General features: G+C 35.5%; 1 long non-coding RNA gene across 1 annotated transcript in view; it reads right to left on the bottom strand.

Annotated features, from left to right (window-relative positions):
- LOC107286027 overlaps window positions 1–8,875 on the bottom strand; it is a 30,622-nt gene extending 21,747 nt beyond the window's left edge. The window contains exons 1-2 of the long non-coding RNA XR_001548844.1: window positions 8,842–8,875; window positions 8,392–8,484 (exon numbers count right to left, since the gene is read on the bottom strand). This is a non-coding gene — a long non-coding RNA (uncharacterized LOC107286027). The remainder of the gene's footprint in view (window positions 1–8,391; window positions 8,485–8,841) is intronic.
- Window positions 8,876–26,273: the final 17,398 nt, after the last annotated feature.

Raw genomic sequence — 26,273 nt, 5'->3', positions numbered from 1 at the left:
ACCATTTAACAAGCAGCAAACATGGAAGCTTTTGTGCATGTGTATAATTGTCATAATAACTGCAATAATGTTGAAGACAGAAAACTACAGCATTAAGGGCAGACCCAGTGATGTGCATTCTTGTCTTTCTGAAGTCCACAGTCACAAATGAAGAAAATAATCTGTTTGATGTATGATTTCTCTGTAGCTTACATGAAAATCTCATTTGCAATGAAATCACATATATGACCATTTATGTTACCTGTAGTTTATACTGAATGATAGCTCCTATGAAAAAAATTGCTGGCATCTAATTATTAACAAATAACAAGTAACAATACAACTTCTCTGAAGGCTTCAGAATTTAATTTAGTTTTATCATTTGATATAAAACATGTTTGCACCTTTAAAACACTATTCAGTGTCACACACAAATTTCTCAGTTATGTCAACACCATTGAAATTACATATTATTTTCCTTTGAATAAATGAAAACTAATTCTTTGTAGAAATAGATTGAAGATTGAGCCACGTGCTTTATATAAATGCATATATAATTTTATCTACTTTTTTTCTAGTCAAAATTAATGCAGAGTGTATTCAAAAATGCATGACATCCTCATCAAACCTTTTTAAGGTCAGCTCAACAAGGATTACTGAAGACAGTCAGGATATGTTTATAATATTTTATTTATCTTTCAGGAAAAAAATTATGGGAGTACAGTCCCAATGTTGATATTACTTTGTCAGATTTATGCTTGTCATGTGACTAATCACTTTGTTATTCCAAATAAGCTAAACAAACAATACTTTAAGTATATTTATCTTCTGGCACATGAAGCCTGAAATTCTAAACACAAAATATCTTTACTCACAATTCAGAAAATGTGTTTTAATAAGATAAAAGAGTATCTTTCTAATGTAGCACAGATGTATTTTCCTCAATAAATATGAACAAGTATAATAACATCTCATTTGCTTATTTGGATACTCTTTGGTTTTAAGACTTGTGTAGAAAATGGATCATGTTTTAGGTTTTATTTATTTAATGTGCCACTCATCTCATTGTCAAGCAACTCTGGAAGGCTTACAATATAAAAACACAATATAACAATGATAAGAACATTAAAAACTTTCAGCATTAAGAATAAAAACATTAAAATTAACTGAGAGTAGATAACATGGACTAATACAAAAACAGGGTGGAATTGGGATCATCTCCTAATCTACTAACCTAATCTGAAGTCATATCCCCAAGCCAATATTTATGCAGAAATTGTTGAAAGTTCAAAAAGGTTTACAAACTTTGAAGCACTACTTTATACTGATGACACTCAGCTGAACAGTGCCATCCTCGTGCCATGGAAATTCCGGGGCGGTGCCAGGAAGCAGTCTGGCTGTAGGAGGGGCAAAATAAACTCAACCTGTAATTCTCCACGAATGAGTAAATATTCACGAACGTTGGTCCCAGTAATTGTTCCTTAGTTCCCACTGAATTAGTTGATGCATGATTTTGTGGTTCTTCTGCATTCATTAACTGGCTGTGGCTGGGGAGGGTTTATTTCCACTTCTATAATGCCCATGTCACCGAGGCAACTCTAGGTGGCTTAAAGCTATATAAATAAAACATGATATAAATATTAAAACAATAAAAACCATATAATTCAATTAACCAAGATGAGAGGAAGGTGTGAGAGTGTGCAAAAAGGGCCATGACAGTCAATTGTCATAATTGTGGCAGTCATTAATTTTATTACATGTATATGCCATCCTCTCATAGATAAGGCAGCTCTGGGGGTCTGCAATGCACTTTTTTCCATGCTGTCATAACTTCAAACAGTTGCAAACAACATAACGGTCATTGAGCAAGAACTACCTATAATGAAAAGTCATGGATGAGACAGCAGACCTTCTCCATGGCAGCTCTCAGTTTTTGAATTCCCTACACCTCCCTACACTTTCAGAGCATATATACAAGATCACTGCCATTTTATTTCCCCAAGCCTTGAAATAGTTAAATGTTACTCCTGGGAAGAATTGATTTATATATATATGTATATATACAACTGAATTTTTCTTTAATGAAAAAGAAGAAATTTTACCCTTTCACTTCTGGACATATAAAATAGCTGAGATCTGTATCCACATACGTGCCACATCTATCAATGTCTCTGAGTTGGCAGACATTCACAAATGGCCAGCATACATGTGTGAACCCTAAAAATATATTAGGAAGCATTCACCATGAGGTCTGTAGTGAACACATAGTACAATAAGCAACGGTAACTCTAAAGCCAGATAAGAAAAAAAAGTCTTATTTGGACAATTATTGCAACACTAAGAATTGCACTGCAGCTCTAAATGTTACTTTTTTTGTATTAGAAAGAACTGCTCACACCTAATACTCATGTATGATCCTGTTCTTTGGCCATAATAAAGATTTGACTTTATTTTATCTCATGTAAACACCAAGAGTGTCTTCTCAGCACATAATGATCACAAGGGTCCTAATTTTTTCCTTATTCTATAATGTGACATTTAGATATATTTGCATGGGTTCTGCAATTCCACATACAGCGATATAAATGAGGAATATTGTTCCAGGCTTTAATAGAGCACATTCTAATGGCTTGTTGAGCATTTTAAAGGGCAGTCAGATTCCAAATCACTAGGACTTGTGCAAGGAAACAGTATTTATTTTGTCACATTATTCACTCTTTAAGAAACTAATTGTTTTAACTTAAATGGAAGGAAAATGGAAGGCAAAAACTAGTTCCTGAATATCAGTTAAAGAACAAACCCAGGAAAAATAGGGACAGAATTATGCTTTGGGAAATGTGACTGCAACAGCTTAAATATTTATCAATATTCTCTGTGAAAATATGGCAGTTTTAACAGACAATATCCAGTAACACAAATAATACACCATAGAGAACAATTGATAGTTCTCTAGAAAATAGACCAAAGTACTGTACAAAAGCTCATCTTGTAAACTGCTTACCTTTAAAATGTTACATAATTCTTTTCTTTACCGTAAAGGTCATATTTTAATCTTCAGTAGCAAATACATTAAGAGTAAGGCATAGTACTGCATCTCTAGCAATAATAAACATTTTAATGGCAAATATTTTAAAGCTTACATCTGTTACTATTCTCGTGTGTGTTTCTCCCTACTTATTTTCAGAATGACAATAATTGACAACTAAATAGCACATCTAACTGGCACTAACATAGAGTTGTGAACATCAGGAGGTGTTAAGGGCCATCCTGCAAATTACTGGGCTTCCCCATCTTCTGCACTGTCCATTACCTCTCTCTTAAAATTTGCAACTAAAGGTTGTACATAAAACAGACAGCCAAAGGTATGTTTGTACTTGCAGCCTAGGGAATGCCTGCTAATTCTTAGTCCCAAGAAGGAAGTGGTGCAGCTTTCTTTATTTAAAACTCTTTGCAGTGTTTTCTGTACAATAGTCCATCTCTTCTGGGAATCTCAAATTTCAATCCATAATCTATGACATTTCTCAGCAACCCAAAATAGTTGCTTTTCAGTCAGGCTGTTATTAATTAATGCTATTTCAGAAGATGTTTACTAAATCCTAAAACTAATGAGTAATGTGATCATTTGCACTTTTTGTGCACAGTTAAAAACTTTAAAGCACATATACTAATTGTCTAATATTTAGTATATCCATAAAGTAGTTTTAATTTGTTCCCAACTTATCTTGAAGAACTGAAGAAACATTGAGCACTTCCAAAATAAGGGGATGTTAAAGAGCTTTGTGTTTCTGATGCAACAATTTCTCCTATCCTTTCAAAGAAGGGCAGGTTTTCACATGCTATCCAAAATGTTATTAAATAAACTTTCTATAGATTAGGCCAAATCAAATGAAATTCTATCCATCTCAATAAATAGCATGTTGCAATCAATTCTTTTTCAATGAAGAACAGAATGACCAAGTTCACACATCACACAAACCTTGATGTGGTTCATTTACATCATGTGAGAACCACTAGATTTAGGACTTCACAATTGTGAAGACTCAAATAACTGTGGTCTATTCAATAAACCAGTTAAATTGTGGCTTATTATGCTATGTGAATCCAGTGTTATTTTGCTGATCTGTAAATAATGAAAATCCCTTTTAATGGTGGACATTAACATTTGTGTTAAATGTGACATTCACATTTATTTCTAAATTCCTATGAAAAAGAAAACATTGTAAGGACTAAGCTCATAAAGAAATCAACAGCCACACATCAGATACACTGACAATATAATTTTTGCTTTGTAGTATTTTCTTTTGGCAATTGAGTATTTTTTGTTACTTAGTAGCCATATATGCTACAAATAAATAAAATATTGCCAAAGCTAAATTGTACAATAGGATTTTTTAAAAAATATATCCAACTATGTTTTTAACAAGGCATGTTTAACACTTGTATGTTAAAAATACTAACCAGCATGCGCACGCGCACGCACACACACAAATACACTTTCATTTAACAGCAAACAGTGGGAAAATGGGATCTTTCAAAACTACTTTATTATAAGGTATGTTTAAATCAGGGGTGTCAAACTGCCAGCCCACGGGCCGGACGCGTCACGTGGAAGCCGCGCCCACCCCATTGCCGGCAATGACAAAACCAGCCCGATACGTTGTGCGACGTCACATGATGTCGCGAGTTTGACATGCCTGGTTTAAATGAAAACAAACATCCCAATATCATAAAAGACATGAACCATGGTTTAGAATTTATGAAAGTGAATTCTGAATTCTGATCATAAATAAAAGTCAAGAAATACTTTTCCAACATGTATAAAAAATTCAGCACTCAATAGGTAGGCCAAATATAGAGATCCTGTTACTTCTCTAGTTGTGAGTCACAGGATGCTAGGTTGATGATACAAATTAGGTAGCCAAAGGCAATATCACTGATATTAAAGATATTGATCCAAAGAAGATGGTCTTATCACATAATAATTTGTTGTGGTGAAAAGTAAATACCAACAAATGGCCTCTTTAAGATTATATATCAGCTTTCTGAATTCCTTTTCAAACAATCTGCTCAAGATACAAGATATTCAAGATCTCAAACTTAGAAAAGTAGTTTTGCATGGCAGCCCTATACTTTATACCTTTAACAATTCAAGAAGGAACTGGTTAGCTATGAATGCTTAAACAGCTGCTACATTAAAAAAATGTTTTAAGGTAATAATGGTGGTTTGCCACATTTATAATACATCACGAAGTTGAGCTTTCCCAACCTCCTTCTTTATATCAATCTTTTTCTAAGTAATTAAGATGTTCAATAGTTCTAAAGAAGCTTCCAAGGCTAACATATATAACTCAATATGCTCAACTAGAAAAGTCAAGATATTGCACAGGTCAAACATATATACAATGTCAGGCCTCTTTTCTGCATAAATTAGCCATGGATCCTAGGAATATATCTCTCCATATCCTGTATCATTTGATTTTTGCAAGGGCTAAATACAATCTGCTTTGTATTTGGAGTACATAGCACTCCAAATTTTGTCAATTTTAATTACTTTTCTTCCTACTGTATACCAAGAAGCAATGTTCAGGATCAAATGTTACAGTGTAACACTCAACCTTAATTGGTACAAATACAGCTTCTCCTCCCCCCCACGAGCACACACACACACACACACAAACACTTTTTGGACAAAGCAGTCAAGACACCTTTCTGCAAAGCTTAAACTAATGTACACTAGTTACAACTACAAAAAGTTTCTTATTTCTCTTGTTTTAAATCCAAAACCCAATTTCAAATTCTGGTTTATCAATAAATAATGGTTAGTGAATATAATTATTCCAAACCAGATCTCATTATAGTATGATATATATAAATCACAATTGGAGCCAACAGCCAGAAAACAAAAGAAAATATACAAGCTCAGAGGAAAGAAGAACAAGAAAAGAAAAAGAAGGCAGACTCACTCTTAGCAATGATTTAGCAATTGCAGAGTGTGATGTCTAGACTAGGCCAAAGTTACCTTATTAGATTTGTTTCATAAAAAACTAGGTTTTTAATTTGATATTTCTCTGGAAGCACTTAATATTTGATTGGTGCAACAAAGCAATCAGCATATATTCTACTGGATAATTAACTACTTTATTGTCTGCTGATAATTAATATACCTATCATTCATCTTTTCTTCCTTTCCCCCAGATTCTTGCTCTGTCACTTTTGACCTATCTTAATAACTGAAAGACGTCTATCTTTTTGCTATCTAAATTTAAACATTTTGCCTTTCTCCTATAGATCTACCGAATATTGGCCAGGTCTAATAAATTATTTATTATAAAAGTGCAAGAATTGTTACCAAAATAATATATAACAATATAACAAAAATAAATACTATTTACCATATATTACGTGTCTCTACAAAAAGAACCCACTGAATTCAATTAGACTTACAAATAGATTGCCACGGGTTTGCTACTTTATACTGCTTCAAAATCAGACTTGCAAATGACTTTCCATTATTTTTAAAATATCCTACACAGCAGTAGCAAGCATACTTCACGTTTTGGAAGCTGCAGCCTCTGTCTACCTTTGCTAAGTCTCCCTCAAGAGCTTTTCTCTAATCCTCTTTAGTCATGGTGGTCAATGCTACATTTTGCAACAAACTCCTTTCCAGGCCATTGAAAACTCTTTAAACAATCCATCCCTTGACACCTGTACAATCCAAATCGGACCTTTTACATAGCAACCATTAACTAATTATATTCACTTTTGCCTTGTTCTCTCTTAATACATATTCCATATTCTTAGCCACTTAACTTTTCTGTGTCTCAAAGGGTTCTCTGGATTTTGAAAATTCTGACAACTCTTCTTTGCCCATCTGGCTGACACCGTTATATATTTGGAAGCATATGTCCAGGCAGTACAGCCATTCAATATATATTATAACATGTTTATTTATCAAATATATATTCATCCCTATAATTAAAGATATTTACACATATAAACTGTCAGTATAAGACTTTTTGTTTCTATAGAGTCACAAACATTTGCAAATTATCCTTATATGTTTGTATACAATCCAAATGGAATACTCTACCTAAACATATGCATTCAAAGGGGAGGGGAACCCCTCTAACTTTTTTCCCTTGGAGTTTTGTTCATGTTAACTAAAACCAAATGCCTGTTGACAACTCACTTGAGAATTCAGAAGCTCTGGGTAAACAGCAAGTGAGCTGGCTTTTTTTTTAACCTTAATTGTGTCAGTTATCTACTTTGCAGACGCTACCATACACTGCACCACATTTAACATTCCCAGAAAAAAACCTAAATCACCACGTTTTCACCGGGGGGTTTTTTTTTTCACACATTAAGTGCATTTTTCGTAAAAGCCACACAATTATCTGCGCCTTACTCAATCAAAATACAAGCAAATTCATAACACTTGCATATAATCTAGGGCTCTCCAGAACTTGTGAACCTGGGCAAATCCCTCTGGATGCCAAATTATAGTGCTCTCCATATAAGGAAGTACAACTAAACATGTCACATGTTAATCTAAATGCGGTAGGCAATGTGTCAGCTTTTCAAAAAAAAAACACAAAAAAACAGTGGGCTCCCGCTTTACAGCACACTTTAAATATTTCTTATTTTTCCCCCAACAAGGGAAAAAAAAATAGGGAGGAATCGTGCTTCTAATTTTTGTCAGGGGAGGTAACGCTTGAGACTCGGAGGGGTGGCTGCAATATGGAGCGCTGTGATACGCGAGGCCTGTCAAAGTCAAGTGTCCTACTCCGACAGCCAAGTAGAGCGGCGTTGGTCTAAAATAAGGGACACGCAGCAACAACGCCAAGTTCAGGAGTAATATAAGCCCCAAACAAAGGTCAGCGAGGGAAGGGGGCCTTTTCGTACACCTGCTTAGCCTCAGCCTTTGGGCGCGAGTGTGCGTGTGCGTGTTTGTGTGTGCGTGAGCGCGTTTGTGCAGATTGCAAAACTGCACGACCCTGCAAAGCAGGGGCACCCGCTGACTCTGTCTCTCTCTCTCTCTCACTCACTCACACACACACACACACACACACACACGGCGAACCCGCGGCAAGAGAGGAAACGGCGGCTGAAAGCAGAACTGCAACTGCGACCTTCTGCCTTTCTTTTCTTTTTTTTTAAGCTCGGCGAGGGGAGCGAGAAGAAATCCTTAAAACTGTGGCGGGGACCTTGAGTCTCCACCGGCGGCGGCTCTCCAAAGCTCTCGTTTCCTCCGCTTGCCCCCCAGCCCCGGGACGTGGAGAGCCCAAGGCGGCAGATGCGGCTCCAATCTAAAGCGCAGTCCAACCGAAACGTAAAGCATTGCTTTCTCTCCCTCTCCCCCCCCCCCCGCCTTTCCCCGCCAGTCTTGATCGACAACAAGGAAAGACGTCTTACCTCTCAACATTTTTTCAGAGGCAACCATCAGATCTTGGACGGGTCCACCAAGGCATTTTGGAGGTATTCGGGGAAAGGATGACCCTCCCAAACCTTGTTTTTTTAAAAAAAACAAAAAAAAAACAAAAAAGCATAAATAAATAGAACCAAATCAAGCACTGGGGGAAAAAGGGGGGGAAGGGAGAGAAAAGGGGGGGAGATGGGACGCGCCACTCGCCTTGTCACAGCGGCATTCTCGTCGCCCTAAAACCTCCGGCAGCTGCAGTGCAAAAAGACTGTCGCCGACGGCTGTGCAGGGCGCGCTCTTATCTGAAGCGCCGAGTTTCCGCTGCTGCCTGCGCCGCCCCTCCCCCATCCAGCAAGCTCTAACCAGGAAGCAACTGGGCGTACTAACTGCAAGAATGCAAAAGGGAGGAAGGAAGGGAGGGAAATAAAAGAAAATAAAATTACACGATGTACATATTGCGCGGGAGGCTAGGCGGGGGCGCGCACGGAACCGCGCGAGCGAGCGAGCGCACACACGCGCGCGCNGGGTGGGGGGTGGGGGGTAAAAGTGAAAAAGCGAACGCGAAGCAGCCGCCGAAAGCGCGCGGGATCCCCTAAAAGGGCTAGCCTTGGTATCTCCCAAGTCGATTTGTACAACTTGTGAGGAAAAGAGGAACAGAGCGAGCGAGAGGAGAAGCAGGCACGCACGTAGGCACGCACCGCAGCCCTCTCTCCATCCCTTCCCCTGGGGGGGTCGTAGTGTAAATGCGGCATGTACAAAAGGTCTCTTTCGGCGGAGCGTCGCTGGGGAAATGATAATTGGTCTCGCTCTGTTGCTGTGAAGAGATTTTGCAAAGTGGAGGCGCCGGATGGTATCCCACCCACAGACTTTGCAGCACTAACTGTGAAACTACTTAACATTCAAGGCACCTTGTCAATTCGCTCGATCATCATCGAATGGCATCTATAGTTCGGTTCTTTTTAAATACTGCGCATTTTGGGCTACTCGTTTTAGCCCTAAGAATTTTAGGTCTCCCTGTTCTGTTGGAACCAATCCAAGGATGCCATACGGGGGAGGGGGGAGTAATAAACCAGAGATGGGTGCAGAAGAGAAGCACTGCTCCTGGATCTGAATTCTCTTACGTTCAGACAGATAGGGTTGTCATGGCTCACTAAGGTAAAATACAGTTTGATCTGGTCTCACATATTTACATTTTTCCCAGATTTGTCTCAAGTACTAAAGAAGGTTGTCAAAAAAGTAAAATGCTGCAACCGTTTTGGTCTGTAAACAGTAGGCCCCAAACCTATGTTTATTAGGTGAAATATTTTTTTTTAAAAAAACGGGAAAATATGAATCATTTGAGTCCCCACCTACAGCCTGCAGTGAAGCAGTCCAAGAACAGGGAGAGAACTCATTTATCAGAAGTTCTGTTGAGCTCCAAGTTCATCCTCCAAGAATCATGATGGTGTCCTCTCCTATTTTTCCCACACATTGCTACCCACTGAAGTGTGCACCTTATTTATATATTAGCCCAAAGCAGTCTTGCAACATTACTACATCAACATCAGATTTGAAACTATTAAATACTGTTAGCACAATGCTAGTATCAGACATGCTTAAGCTGAATGTGCATTCTTGCGAATATTAGATTTTTCATTTGCATTGGAAAGACAAGACAATTAAAATGCTGATGTGGGGTTTCATTTGTGAAAATGGCATTAGATACCCTGGGCTAGCACTTGTGCAAAAAGGTTCTTGTGCAAATCATTCAGCACTGGTAGTTAATGCCAGTGTACTGATCCTCTTTAAGTTTTGAGGCGTATAGAAAAAAAGGATGAGAGTCCATAATATGGGAAGATATCCATGCTATTGGTGCCTCTTCTGCACCAATTATATGCTGATAAATTGTGTGGAGGCATTCAAAGGTTCTCTTTCCTTTATTATGAGTAAATACTAGAAATAATTTTAAATCTCTTTTGTCTCAGATAAAGTAGTTTATTACCAATTTATTTACAGAGGAGAAATGGTTAGTTTCTACAGATAATAAAGTACTATCTTGATCCACCAGTCCATATAAAGCAATTAGCCATTTCATGCCGAAGGTTATGCTATTATCTTGCCAAAAAAAAAAGGCACTTTTGGTCAGGACAAAGAGCACCTTAGATTCAACTTCTCACCAAAAATAGGTGTCTGTAGTATCAAAGCTAACTGTTGGCAGTTTGGTTGGTACACATATATTATAATCTCTATGTGTGCTGAGTAGACACTTTGTGGATTTGTGTGTACTTGTGTAATCCCATAATAGTCATCTTAACCCAACTAGGCTCTTACCCAACTGCCAGCTAAGTCTTGCAAAAAAACAAGCAAACCCATAAATGGGGCCCTGAGGCTGCAACCGTCTTCTGCCTTACCCAGCAAATATTTGTCAATATAGCCACTGTATAATGCCTGCATTGGGTCAAAACAACATATAAGAACATTATTTTTTTTAAATGTTTCTATTTGTTGATTGCACCTTTGTTGATTGCATGACTTCCTTTTGGGGTAGATGTTTAAGCCTGATTAAAAAGTGCAGTGATAAAATATGTGGATTATGGTATATTCATAATATATATTCATATATTCAGACCATTTGTAGAGGCCATTCTTTTTGAGTAAAATATTTCAAAATCCTTGTCGCAGAACTGAAACTACAAATAATGATAATCATTCACACTATATAGGTGAAAAAGTGATAGTCTGAAGTGGAAGAATTCTGGGTAATTTCATTTAAAAATGAAAATGCATTGGAAGAAACTATAAGACAAAAATAAGATACAACTTCATGTTATAATATAATATAAACTAATAACTAAAATTTCCTTACATATTACAAACTGAGACATGTTTAACAATACTTTTATTGCAGCCCAATAAGTGGGTTATTTTACCAATAAGAGAATTGCTTAACTATGCATTTTCCTCTTTTGTTTTGTTTTGATTGTTTCTATGTGTTACCATTTTTACTTTCTTTACAAAATGACCACCCAACTGGAATCCGAACAGGCAATTACCCAAAATACTACCAGGTCATTCTTTATAATATGTGGAACTGCTTAAGGGATGTTATTGAACCAAGACAAGATTGTACATGTGGAAATCATTAACCAAGATCCATTTCTGAGGAGCTAGAAACAGACTACTGTACAGACCAATTTAATATTTTTAAAGCAGGCTTTAGTCTGTCCTAAATTTATAAGTAGGGAAATATCTATTCAATCAGAAACATCTATGAAGTGCTTTTATACTTTTGGGTGCCTGTGTAGTAACTTTCAACTATCAGTTGGTTCCCACTAATAGAGACGTGTGGTTAGAAGGGTCACAGAAGTAAGTATTTTATGTAAGAGTTCCCGTTTTGGGAACAGCTTTCCCCCTACTAAAGCAAGGATATATCCTTCCAAAGGCATGTTTTGGAAGGCTTTAAGAGACTGATTGACATTAGAGTCACATGTGGGTTATTGCCATATAAATTGTTTACATTTAAAATAACTTTTTACTGATACTACTATTACTCTTATAAACACTACTGGAGCCATTCAGAATGAAGCATTTTATCCATAACAAATAAAATTAAATTTTATGAAATGTTTGCAGTACTAATAATACTATTGATAATATGATATGCATGCTGTATTTGCATGTAGTCACAGCCTCGTCTCTCTGTATATAATAAATAAATGTCTATTTTATGGCAGAACTAGATGTGGTTTCAAAAACGAATTGCAAAAATCAGTACATACTTCTAATGTATAAGTGGTGCTTGGGGTCATTCCTCTAGGAAATCTCTCTTTCAGCACGGGAACAGCAAGTACTGTTTACAAACTAGATACAAAGAAATACAATAGGACTGAGATGTTCTTTCTGTTTGACATTAAACATAAGTATTCTGCCCTCATTGTTCCTATCTCTCAACATTTTAGTAACTAATAATATAGTAATTTGCCATCAGATTTTTAGGCTGTGTGGAAGAAGTAGCAACAGTCTAGTAGTAAGGGTTCTTGTACGGATCACAACTTTATTGGTTCATCTACTAATAATTAGTTATTGGTGATTGAACAAGCTGTTCATGATAGTCTTTGTAAATAAGCCTTTCATGTTAACTGTTTCATGAGATAAGCCATGACATGATTAAAAACCTCCAAATGTGCCTATTGGCCCAGAAAATGTGCCCAGTTGTGACCTAGCCCATTTGTTAGAAGTTCATACAGCTTTACTGTTTCGTTCTCTTTGTTCTCTTTGCAAAGCATCCTTCTTATAGGTCAAGATAGATATTTCTTTCCATCTGCTTGAACAACCTGTACCATGAATGATGCTAATGAAGCATTAGGGATAAGAAATAAAGAGAACACTGGTGAACGTTTATTTTCTCATTAAATATTTCCCACAATTTTTCAGAATAAGAAGCATTTCGCTATTGCAAATTTAAGTTCCTGTTCTTAAACAAATGAGGTTATAACCATCTTGAAAAAAGTGAAGGTCATATTTGGGAGTGAGACAAATTCTTCATAGACTACACTCAGCTAAGCAAAGGAAAGAAATAAAAACCCAATATTGTCATGAAGTTGACCTTGCATTTAATTGTGCAGGGACCAATTCCACCATCATCAAAATATTATATAAAAGGCTGTAAAAGAAATATTACTATACCAGTGATCCATGAATGAGCCATAAATTGTAAAGCTACACATACACACATACACACACATACTATCTATACCGATTGCTATAACACTATAACATTTGTGCAGCCTTCATTGCTGTAACGCTATAACGTTTGTGCAGCTAGCTTTCATCAGAGCTTCTGTGGAAGTACTGTATTAAGGAAGTTCTATTACCCAGTCAGTTTAATATAAACAATAATCTAAGGAGAACACTGAGCTGTTTTTTAAAAAAAATTGTACAGTGCTTTAAAATTCCAGCTGCCAGTTGTTTAGGATAGGAACAGGGTGCCATGGATAATACGAGAGAAGATGTGGTTTATAATTTGCTTTGTAAGTCTGAATCATAAGACTTACGTTGGGGGTATTTTTGACGTTGAATCATAATGACGTTGGGGGTATTTTTATTTAAGAGGCTACGTGATGGCAGTTATCAACAACAGTTAACTTCCACTTCCTACCAGCAAATTACCTAAACTGCACTGTTGTAATGACTTGCTACTGCAATGCAAATAACACTGCATTGAGTTATTTAAAGAGGCATCTTTGTTACTATAAGATGTATTAGTTTTATGTGCCTTGAGTTCATATGCTCAGAACCACTATAATGTGAGATATAAACTCACAAACATCTTAGCTGAGGTGTGCAGTTTAAAAGTCTAAGAGAGAGGGAAATCTCTATCTCCTGTGTGTGTGTGTGTGTGTGTGTGTGTGTAAGTAAGAGAGAAAGAGAGGAATTGAACCTATACTGCATCCACTTATTCCAGAAAAGAAATAAGCAACTTCTTTCTGTCTAATTTGAAAGGGTATCTTTTTTTTCTCCTTAACTGAAGAAATGGATATTGATGTGGAACATCCAGCAACAGCTGTAGTACCTTATGCAATGTCTACTCAGATCATTCAAAGGCTCCAAGGAGGGAGGGAGGGAAGGAAAAAGGGAGGAAGGAAGGAAGGTCTGAGAAGATGTTTGGTGCTTTTTTCATTTATATTATGAAAGTTATGAAAATTCTACATGTCAGTATGAAAAAGTAATCATCAATTCCAGTTCAGTAAGAGGCATAGCAAAGACTATGAGATTAGTAATTCTCTTCATAGGGAGGTTTTTACCACATGGGTTCTAGGGGTACAACATGCTCTGTTCAAAAGAAATTTCTGAAGATCTTCATGAAAATCTTATTATTAGCTAGAAAATGTTACCTTCATTTGTAAATCCACGGGGCTCCACTAATCAATGGTTAGAGACTTAATCCTGAATTGAGGAAGTATAATGGCAATAATCTCTTTTTCTCAAAATGAATATTTTGTCACAATCTCTCTGATGATGAAATTGTCCCGGAAGTCACAAAAATGCCAGAACTACATCTAAGGATTGGCAGATGTCTATCAACTAATGTTTGTGTTCATGATTCTAGCATCAGACAAATGCTATATAAAAATGAAAGTGACAAGAAAGTAACAACACATAAATCATTACTCACTAAAAGAAAAACTGGTGTCACTATTTAGCTTGCATCAACTCACCCCAAAATCATTGAATAATATTCCAGATTTCTGGAGAAACACTTGATGAACAGATTAGTTAAAAGTGGATTTTTAAATACTATATGGGTTCTATTATTTTTGTAAATATAGTAATTAAAGACCAAATTCTATAATAAGAATCCCATCCTAATCATTAAGCATGGAGGCGATAATATTATGGCTAGAAGTACTTTTAGGAATTCAATTACTTACTATTATTGAAAAAAACTATGAATCCTTTTTTGACTAGAGAATTCCATAGAAAAATATCTGTCCATCACCTGAAGCTGATACATGGATAGGTTATGTGGCAAGGAATAGATTTGAAACCTATGCACATGTATAGTGTTACAAAAGAACGGATGAAGGACACATTCAATATTTAGGTATGGGCAAATTAAGGCCAAAACCCATAAAACTATTACAGGATCTGAAATTAATATGTTGGTTCCTGCTAGTAAATTTTCAAATATTACTGAGTTGAAGTAATTCATATTGAGGAATGAAGCAAAATTCCTTCACAAAAATCAGACAGACCATTAATGAATTACAGGGGGAAAAATGACTTCAGTTCCTGTAGCTAAAGGTGATGCAAGCAGTTATGTCTCAATCAGGATTTTTCAAACTTGGCAACTTTAGGATTCATGAACTTCAACTCCCAGTATTCCAGCTGGGGAATTCTAGGGCTTGAAGTTCACTGCTTAAAACTACTAAGTTTGAAAAACGCTGGTCTAAATCAAAGGAACATTACTTTTTCTGCATGGGCAGGCTGCACATTTGATGACTTTATTGATGACATACAAGAAACAAATATAAGCACAAAAGTTCTATTACTTGTTCGTTCAAACTCTTTTTCTGTTATCACTACTAACTAAAAGGGAGAAATACTTTTAAGAAGGATGTCACTGCTTTAAATTCTGTTACTCAGAAAAATGGCCTTTATTCATTGCTGAACCCACCTGTTGCTTTCTCCTCAGTCAAAGATCACATAGCTTAATTCCTAGAATTCAAAAATGCATCCAAACTTTTAATCTCTTATTAAAAAGGAGGTTTCTTCACTTTATTATACCAAACTCATGAGCTTAATTCTCTTGTCAATAGCAGCCTTTTTCTCTACAATGGATAACTACATTTCCCTATGTATGAAATTTGGATTTCTCTACTTTATCTCAAGCTTTTGTTTCCAAGCATTCCATGAAGTTCTCTAATAAAATTTGGTTGAGAAAAACTTCAGATAACTCTTTAGCCAAGGATTAGTATATCTATCTGGAAGGCTCTAGTGGTGGGATTCAGCCAGTTCACACCAGTTCAGCAGAACCGGTAGCTAATTTTTTGTTGCCCAGGCCCAGAATGGACTTCCGGAAGTGGCATCCACATAGAGAACTGGTTGTTCACATATTTGAATCCCACCACTGGAAGGCCCTGGTTGGTTTTTGTGAGATACAGAATTTATTCCAGAACCCTGGGCAACAGAATGAAGGCTAAATTATTATATAAATTCTATTTTACTAAGGAAGGCATTCTGTGTTTTTAAATCATTTTTAACTACATAGTTTCTATAATGTATCAACAAATAACATTTTTAAAAACACTACAGTATTTTTCCCACTGCTCAGTTTATGTTATATAGTAATTTGCTTTACAGTAATATCTTCAGCTCTTTGTTAGTGTAAACCACTTGGAATTGTGGTCTGTGTAGAAGAGATAAACTTAATTGCTAAAGATAGTTGATTCTGTACAGAATGAACTTTTGGCTCTGCCTCTTATGTCCCTTTTTATTAAACTGTAGCGGTCTGATCTTCACAGTACCAGTCTCACCACCTCTGGCTACACTTTTAAGAATTTAAACTTTAGGAAATTCAGAATAACCTATTCAGTATAATAATCAAGACAAATTTTTTCATGCTACTTGTAGTATAGCTCCATTAAAAATTCTGAATTTGGTTTTTTTAAAACACAATTGCTTAGTTTTAAAACACTGTTTTAAAATTCTGTACCTCAGAAAAGAAAATGAAGACTTTGCACAATATATTAGCTCTGAAAGGACTATAATTGTATTGCTGTATTTTATCTATTAAAATATCTTCTGTAAGTCAAAAAGGCCAAAATGAATCTTAAGTGCTTCCTTAACATTTCTTTCTTCTCTAAAATTTGCAAACAGACTCTCAATATCACAAATTTTTCCAATTTCTCTTGAGCAATCTGTTGAAATAGAGAAGCTGCCCAAGCACAGAATTTTGTAAAAAAGAAGCAACTTTCTTGCACATATATATATATAAAAACAAGCAACCTGTTCTGTCTTAAAAAAGCATTAAGAAAAGCAATAAAAGTCTGTGATGTAATTTTTCATGCATAAACCTCCATGATACACATTTATTTCAAGGCTTCATTGTTATACAAGTGTCTCAATAAGAGATTGCTAAAATTGGTTTCCTAAACTCCTTGTTAAAATACTGCAAGTCACTGTTTTGATAAACAGATACTGTAGACAAACAGCTGAGCTTTAGGTTTGCATTGATTCATGTACTGAATTTATGCTTCAAGCAGTTAAAACAATGAACAGCTAGTTTCAAAATGTTATCGTTTTTCAAACCTTTGCCTCTCAGACTGAAAAGCTTTAATACAAGACATAAATCTATTTTCAACATAAAAGTGTGTATGGGTCTATATGTGTGTGCAGGGTGTTTGTGTGCTTTATTCTGCCTCAAACTCTTAATTTGCTGTTGAATCTACAGGGAGTAATTTGGATAATGGTTACTTAAACCCCTGTCTATAGCATTGTCTATAGGGAATTCATTATCTTTCTGCAGAGGTAAACCTTAGCAGCATAGACCTTAATACTAGTTACCAAAATAGTATTTTAAACAAGCAAAATATATCATATCTAATTTTTTAAAAATACATTGCATTTATATTCCTCCAGGTGTAATGATCTCTCTGGACAGATAGGGCTAAAAAGTAGTGACTGGTTCAGAGCCATCCCCCGAGTTCCATGATCAAGTGGAGAGTTGATCAACTAGCTTCTAGTTGAAATTCAACCTCTTAGCAAACATACTATCCTGATTCTGCATGCATTGTTTTGTTGTTACAAGTCTCCTGAGCAGTTCAATTGGATGGTCAAAATTTCTACATAGGTTAAACTGGAAAATAAGATTATTTCAGATTATTTGTCCATCTGAGCAAGTTGCAGATCTGCAATAGCCATTTTGGAGTTCTTTCTTTTTTTTTACTATCCCTTGAGATTATTCTGTCAAGGCTACCAGATGTTGATGGCACTCTGAAAAATCAACAGTGCTATTTCCTGCCCTTTTGAGGAAGGAAACACATGAACACTGGAATGCAGGCAAGCTGTAACATAGCTTTAAAAAAAAAAAAACCTTGTCACCTCCCCCCAAAAGTTTAGAAAACAAAAACCTTGAGATCTTGGCTTTGCTGATGTGTACAGCATGTCTTTTCTTACATACTTTGAACTATCTATTGTGTCTGTGTCATCCACCAATAATACTAAGTATAGTCCTTAGCCATTAAAACCATTATTGAATACTTTCACCATCAATGGATCTCAAGAATCCCCTGTAATTTAAGTTAGTTTAGGAAGATTCTAACCTCTGGGGTAACAGAGAAGAAATTTGCACTATTAACTATGTGTCACACTTTCAAATAACTGAAGATACCTATACTTTCCTACATCAATGACGAATCCTTCAAACTTTCCCAAATAGCATTAAGTGGCAAGCACTTAGCCTATCTTGGTGAAAAAAGGCTCTGGATCTGATTAGTACTTGGGTTTTGATTAATACTTAGTGCCAGGGCTGTAGGTTGGACTGGTAAATTAAAAATACCTTCTAAAAGAAGGCTATGGAAAACCTCTTAGCTAAGCAAACAACATGGATGTCTCCATGAAATCAACAGGAACAGCTCAACTGAAAGAGACTCTGCTTTTATATTGAATGTTGGGCTCCTGCCCTTCTTCATCATTGTTGTCCATATATGAGCAAAGAGCAGCATATTAATATCCTCCTGAAGAGGCATTACTCATTTGATCTTCTACTGCTCCTTATTTTTCTTAATGTTAATAAGACTAGAATAAAATGTTTTCCTTATTCGTATTCTGTCATGGGAGCAGAATTCAAAACAGTGATAAATTAGAATAACTGAACGATAGCCAGCATGTCCACATAACAGTTCTCTCCAGCAACCAACAGCTGTGAGCCAAAAGGTACTATAAGCAGACCAGCTTTTCTTAGGAGGTTACGGAAACCTCAGAAAGAACAGACAGTAAGTTTGTTGTATCTTAAAAGGGTGCTAGTTTTAAGAAAAACTGATATGAGGAAATTTTAATTTTAAACATGCATGTGTGCAAACACACACACAGAATCAGTAAAATGTTTGTTATTATTTTCAAATCTTTCAAATGTAGCAGGTGTTCAAGCAAAAGAGATGTTTGTGAATCTTATAAGGAACTTTCTTTCCTTATGCTGAAATTTTGGCTCTTCCAGAGCCTCATTTAATGAACCCAAAATATTAATTTTATCGAAGAAAGACAAGCTTCAACATTTACATACTGAGAGATAAACAATGTCTGCTGCTTCCTTTCTTACAAAAGCATGCAAGCATATAAATAGCATTGCAAAATTATAGCTATTCCTTGCTCCATAGCAGGATTTTTGCCTGAAAATAGACTTCTTCTCCTGTGAGTAATTTGATATGCACATTTGATCTGGCTCAGTTTTTGTATAAATATATATGCGCGCAGATCCTTGATTACACCTGATAGCAGTTCACATTAACAATTCTTTGATTTTTACCATTGTTTTTCAAATAACAGTCTGCCTTTTGGGGACCAAAGTGGATGAGATTGATGATTTAGGACTGGATCTCTGGAGGGATTTTATTTTAATTTGAAAGAAGTGTGGAATAAGACAGTCTTCTCCCAACCTGAAGTCCTTTGATTATGTTGAAATACATTTCCCATTATTTCCATAATAGACAGTCTGGACTATATCAGTGTGACTTAAGCTGTTATAAACACATTCTTCTAATAGGGTGTGGAGAAAAGTTTACCTGTTTCTGTACTCCATTTTCCTAACCTAAATGCCTGCCTTTTGTTTGAAGCCAGAAAACTCATACATTTTGCTATGCAAGAGAATCTCACACACAACACACAGTTGTTTAGAACACACCTCACAGAACTAAGCATTTCTACAATTTTTTGCAGGTTGGAATTTATAAATATACTGTAAATGAAAGGCTCCTATGTATTGTGGTTAAATATTAATTAGAATTGGTAATAGATAGGCAGCTACTACTGAGCAAAGCTGACTGGACAATTTTCCTTTTTTTCAATCTGTCTTGGTTGACTGTTCACACATCTTCCAAGGATCTTCCAATGAAACTCCTGATTCTGTCCACTCATCCTATCATTGTCTTCTGCTTCTTCTGTTTCCCACAATCCTGCCAGGCACACTTGTATTTTCTGCTTCATAATGCAGAAAATGTAGAAGTGTACATTTGTAAATTCATATTTATCAAAATAATAATAATCCTTGTAATATATGGCTAGAAATGCCAAATCCAGTTTAAATACTTGGCTGACCATGTGACCAGCCATAATAATAATAATTTACTAAATTTATACGCTGCTTGATTCCCAACAATTCCCAATATCCAATCCAACTATGAATTTGAATAATTGAATATTTGTACATATAATGTTCTAATGACACAAACTGGATGCTAAGATTTTACAAATAGAAAAAATTGTCCAAGCTATTCTTATTACAAAAATATTACAGTATAGTGGATATTATGCAACTGCTGGTTGGATATTTTTAAATAAAGATGGTGGTGATGATTCATTTTTTAAACTTTCTCAACTGTGTGTGGTGGAGGGGGAGGAAGTATTTCAATAGCAGAATAACACAGCCAATCTTTGTGGATGTTGGTTTCATTTTAGCAGCACGATGGGTACACCACTGAGAAATTCACTGTAAGCAATCTATTTCATACCAGGAGATGAAATCAGTATTAATGCTTTCTTAATTAATTTCAGTTTTCAGAGATTATTACATTTTATGAAATATTGAGATGGGTAATGACCTACTCTGATCAACTAGCAATTAATCCAATTAAGGAAGGAGATGTGCTGTGATCCGCTGTTAGAGAAAATCAATCTAGTGCCATTCAGGCTGGTGATGTTGATGATTGGTAATAATAGGAAATGTACTCCCATACATGTACATGTACATCTCAGGAAGCTTGTTGAGGATCTGAATTTCCTAGCTATTTATTCTTCCTATATAATAATAATAATAATAATAATAATAATAATAATAATAATAATAATAATAATAATAATAATAATAATAATAATGGACCTTGGAGGTCATTGAGTCCAACCCCCTGCTCAGGCAGGAAACCCTACACCATTTTGGACAAATGGCTGTCCAGTCTCTTCTTAAAAACTTCCAGTGTTGGAGCATTCACCACTTCTGGAGGCAAGTTGTTCCATTGGTTAATTGTTCTAACTGTCAGGAAGTTTCTCCTTAGTTCTAGGTTGCTTCTCTCCTTGATTAGTTTCCATCCGTTGCTTCTTGTCCTGCCTTCAGGTGCTTTGGGAAATAGCTTGACTCCCTCTTCTTTGTGGCAGCCCTTGAGATATTGGAACACTGCTATCATGTCCCCCCTCGTCCTTCTCTTCGTTAAACTAGACATACCCAATTCCAGCAACCGATCCTTATATGTTTTAGCCTCCAGTCCCCTAATCATCTTTGTTGCTCTTCTCTGTACTCTTTCTAGAGTCTCAACATCTTTTTTACATCGTGACCAAAACTGGATGCAGTATTCCAAGTGTGGCCTTACCAAGGCATTGTAAAGTGGTATTAATACTTCATGTGATCTTGATTCTATCCCTCTGTTAATGCAGCCCAGCACTGTGTTGGCTTTTTTGGCCGCTGCAGCACACTGCTGGCTCATATTTAAGTGATTGTCCACTAGGACTCCGAGATCCCTCTCACAGTTACTACTATTGAGCAAGGTACCCCCTATACTATATCCCATATGATCTGCAACTTAAGAACATATTACCCATAACCAAATTCAACTCCATGGAGTCAGATAAAGTATTACTAAATCCAACTTTAGACAAGAAAGAAAGTTTAATTAGTATTTGGAACGCTCATATAAGAGAATACATTAAACCTATGCATCAATTTAGGTGAAATTCATTGCCAATTTTTATTCCATACTGAATGGAAGTTCTTTTTACCAACACTGAAGTCTGAGAATTCTCACAGTACTTTTTTGAGGGGGATTTCCAGATGCAGATATGCAGAATAAGAAAGTAAGAGTGATCCATTTTGGTATGTAAATGAATTAGGTAATTTATAATTTATAATCCTCCTGTGAATTCTTGGTACTTTTTAAAACTTTTTTTCTTTAGATTTTCATAGAACACTGCTTCCTTTATATTTTATTTTGTTTTGTTGTTGTTGTGTGCCACCCAGAGTTGCTTTTGGTTAGACAGAATAGATAGATAGATAGATAGATAGATAGATAGATAGATAGATAGATAGATAGATAGATAGATAGATAGATAGATAGATAGAGCTAACAATCTATGAAAACATACAGAGAGATAAATAGACACATACTGTACATTGTGATCTTTGTTTAAATTGGTCTTTATTACCAAGCTTTCTAGTAGGAACAGATTGTACATGATCAGTGCTAATTCTAAACAATACAACGTGCATTCATTATAGTCCATAAGAACATAAAAGTCCTGCTACTCAATTGCTATGAGACATTCACAGCAGAGTACAATAGCCACTCTGTAGCTTGCATTCTCTGCAGCTTATGTTCAGAAGCACTCTATTCTCTTACAGAAAATACACAAACATGTATAGGCATTCATATTTATTTATTTATTGCATTTACATGTATATACTCAGTGCAGCACATGTAGATTTCTGAGTTAAAATATCTACATTAAACATAATCAGAAAAACATTCCTGGTGAACTGGATGAATCTAGGGAATTTGCTTGAATAAATCATAATGATTTATAATGATAAATCATGGTGTTGTGCAACCATAGCCAGTATTTTTAAAATATTGCCTGAAAAGCTCTCTCTCTCTCTCTCTCTCTCTCTCTCTCTCTCTCTCTCTCTCACACACACACACACACACACACACACACACACACACACACACACACCACTGGAGTTTACAGGAATTGGAATTTTGCCATTCCAACTTATGAAAGTGGAATTATGGCATGTAACTTGATGAACATAAAGAGAAAATTGGACATCCCTAATAGTGCGAAAACTCTTTTAACACCTGTTCTTTGTGTCTTTTAATGTATATTAGAGACAAATTTAAGCAATTACTAGGGTGTTTTTTTGTTGTTGTTTTATATAGGGAAATACTATATGCTCCCACTCTATCTCAGCAAAATTTGATGAATCCTGAATATGTTTTCCTCTAAGGGGAAACGAATCAAAGTTACTCTGGAAATTAATGCAACCTGCTTCTCAGTGGAGATATTTAACATGTTATGACCTGACCGTATTCACCCTTATGAAAGACCCCCACAGCAGAAGCTGAATTTCAAGAGAGATGGATTTCTATCGTGAAGACAGGAACCAGGACAATGGCAGAGTAATTTGCTTTCAAGCCACCATCCTGGCTTCTCAGATTATGGACAAAAATAATCCAATGATCAAATCACTTTGTTACAGAACAAGCTGTCCTGTCTTTCAACTTTTAAATCTAATTGTATATTTTGTCTTCATAACTAGTAGGCAGTGTCTGTATCAGTCCTGAAGGCAGCAGAAAAGATTATAGGATGCAGGGATAGTGTACAGATTTCTCCCCTACTACTTTGCTGTTTTAACTAAAATCCACTACCTGGTTACCAAACTAACTGCCCTACTTTGCCTTACAGTAAAGCTGAATCTTCTTAACATAGTTATTGAGTATCACAAAATCTTGAGGCATGATGACTTGCAATATGAGAAAATCCAATATAAGAAATGAATTATTTTCTTTTTCTGTTTGCCAAACAAATATTAGAAAACTAAAATGTATCTCTCTGTCTCTCTTTCTCTGCCTCTCTTATTAGTGTTCTTTAAAATAATGAGAAATAATAGTGTCTGAAAAATTAACACAGCAGAGGAATCTTAAAATATCTTTCAATTATAGTTACCATATACTGGCTAGAAATACTGAGCATAGGTGTTCAGAACTTTTGTATATATGCTTCCAATTTGTTGTAATATTACCTTTTGAACTTTTTTTTAAAAAATAATCATTTTGCTGTGTTTTATGTTGTAATGTTTTGTGGATGAAAACTTTGTTTTAATAAAAACAGGAAAAACAAGCAAAGTGATAAACAAAAAATAGTGAAATTATAGAATACTCTTCTAATGTTTGGTACAGGATTATAGTAAGTGTATCCTAAATAATACATTTTTTTAAATTTTAGGGTTTAAATAAAATTGGTTATGTTTGCCAGTTTGGCTGAAGAATTGGTTTGTAGTATATATATTTTTTTGGGGGTGGAATCTTTTCTGGAGGAAAACTTTACTGAAATGCAATAATATAATTTCATAAATGTAGTGGCTGGAGAAAAACAAAGGATTGGAGAAGCACATAAAATTAAGTTAAGCTTAGCCCCTTGTCCCTTCCTCCAAGTCCTGAACAGAAATCAGAAATCACATAGTATCCTAACAGCAATTAACATATCCATGCTTTTTATTCTCTATTTTTTCTTTATTTTAACTATCTTAATCTACCCCATAACTGCTGCATTTAAATTTTAACTCAGGACCTAATATGCACCTCTTTTTTTCAGAACAATACCGGGATGATTTTGTACTGCAACACCATGTCTTGCTCTCTCTTATTTTTATTGTGTTTCTTGTCTAATCTAGAGGTCCTGAGAACTTAAAAATTTGTTCGCAACTTGGCAACATTTTACTTTGATGAAAAGCAAAGTCTTTTAACATATTTTAAAGGGAAAATATATTGTAACAGATCAGCTTACAATGTTTCCACCTCCTTTTTTCCTCTCTAGGCACTATTTGGTGAGTTTTCATTTTATTCTTACAAGTGGAAATGTCTTTAAAGAATATAACCTTGCTTTGAAAATATGTCAAGAGATGCATGCATCAAGTTGTAACATTTCTTTTTGTTTTTATTTTTCATTTTCAGTTTTTATATCTATCTACATGGATTTAAAGAAGCAGAACACAAAGAATTGATGCCTTTGAACTTGGGTGTTAGAGAAGACTCCTGAGAATATCTTGAAAAGCCAAGAAAACAAACAGATGGATCATCCAGCAAATCAGCTCAGAGTTCTCACTTGAGACACAGGCTCAAATTATCCTATTTTGGACATACAGGCTCTAATGCTGGGAATGGTGAAAGGAAAATAAGAAGAGGATGACCAGCAGCAAGGTGACCAGACTCAGTTTCAGTGGCAGTGAGTGCACCATTGAGAGACATGAAAGAATAAGTTAGGAATAGATCATCATAAAGATCTATATATAAGGTCACTAGGAGTCAAAAATAACTTGATGGCACATCATCAGTCACCTTCCTACATTTCTATTGTGTTGTTCCTTTCTGGGTTGTGCAATCAAAAAAGGGAAAGTCGTAAGCAAAATAAATGAAAATTAAAAGAAGGAGAAGATGAAATCTAATTAAATATTGTTCCCATTAAAACCACCGTATCTTTCTGTCTCCCCAAATCACCCTTGTTTCCAACAGGCTTGGAATCTATATGCTGTCTTTTGTTCTTGAAGCTTCTCTTTTTGAGTAGCTCATCATCAGTGCCCTCCAACCACAACTGATCTTTTCCTTCCTCTTGACACATTTTTTTCTTCATGTATTTGTTTTCTAACTAAATCTTTATTTATACTCCACATAGAGAGAATCAATGCATTTCTTTTATTTTGGTTACAGATGTCATATTGAAGTCACATTTATTCATCACCTCCTCATTTTTCTTCCCATTTTTTTCTTGTCCTGCCACAAAAATGACTTAAATTACTAATTTTCCATTTCTTTTCTTAGCTTCTTCTAACTTACCCATCTCTCATTTCCATATAACTGAGTAGGTAGGTGTATAACACTTATACATAGATATTTTTAGTTCTTTAAATATATTTTCTTTATATCCGATTGCATACTACCCACTACCTCTTTACAAGTATTCATATGTCTTAAAATACCTTTATTAATTCCTTCCATCTTTAGTAAACATTCAACTGTGGTACACAAATCACATAATTTCCTTTCCTTTCCACCATTATGTGTAACTTTCAATAATAATTCACTCTCAGACACTACTATATTAGTCCATCAGATATTATTCTTCTGATCAATATTCATTGCATCATACAATCTAACTAACTTTTGCTGCAATCCTTTAGGTTGGCAGCCAATAACACAGCTTTATCTGCAAACAGACATTCACATCACTATAGCTATATTTCACTATTGTATCACTAAAAACATTCCTTATACATTTATTCATACATACATTAAAAAATCAAGCAGATGTCACACGTCCTTGTCTTACCTTTGGCTCAATGTTGAACCATTTATTAAGCTTTCAGTATAATCTTCTACATGCCTGGCTTTCATCATATGCTTCTCTTATCACATTT

The sequence above is a fragment of the Protobothrops mucrosquamatus genome, unplaced genomic scaffold (genome assembly GCF_001527695.2).
Source record: "Protobothrops mucrosquamatus isolate PMUCROS unplaced genomic scaffold, P.Mucros_1.0 scaffold237, whole genome shotgun sequence".
Taxonomy (NCBI): Eukaryota; Metazoa; Chordata; class Lepidosauria; order Squamata; family Viperidae; genus Protobothrops; species Protobothrops mucrosquamatus.
This window is presented reverse-complemented; position numbering and strand designations above follow the sequence as displayed.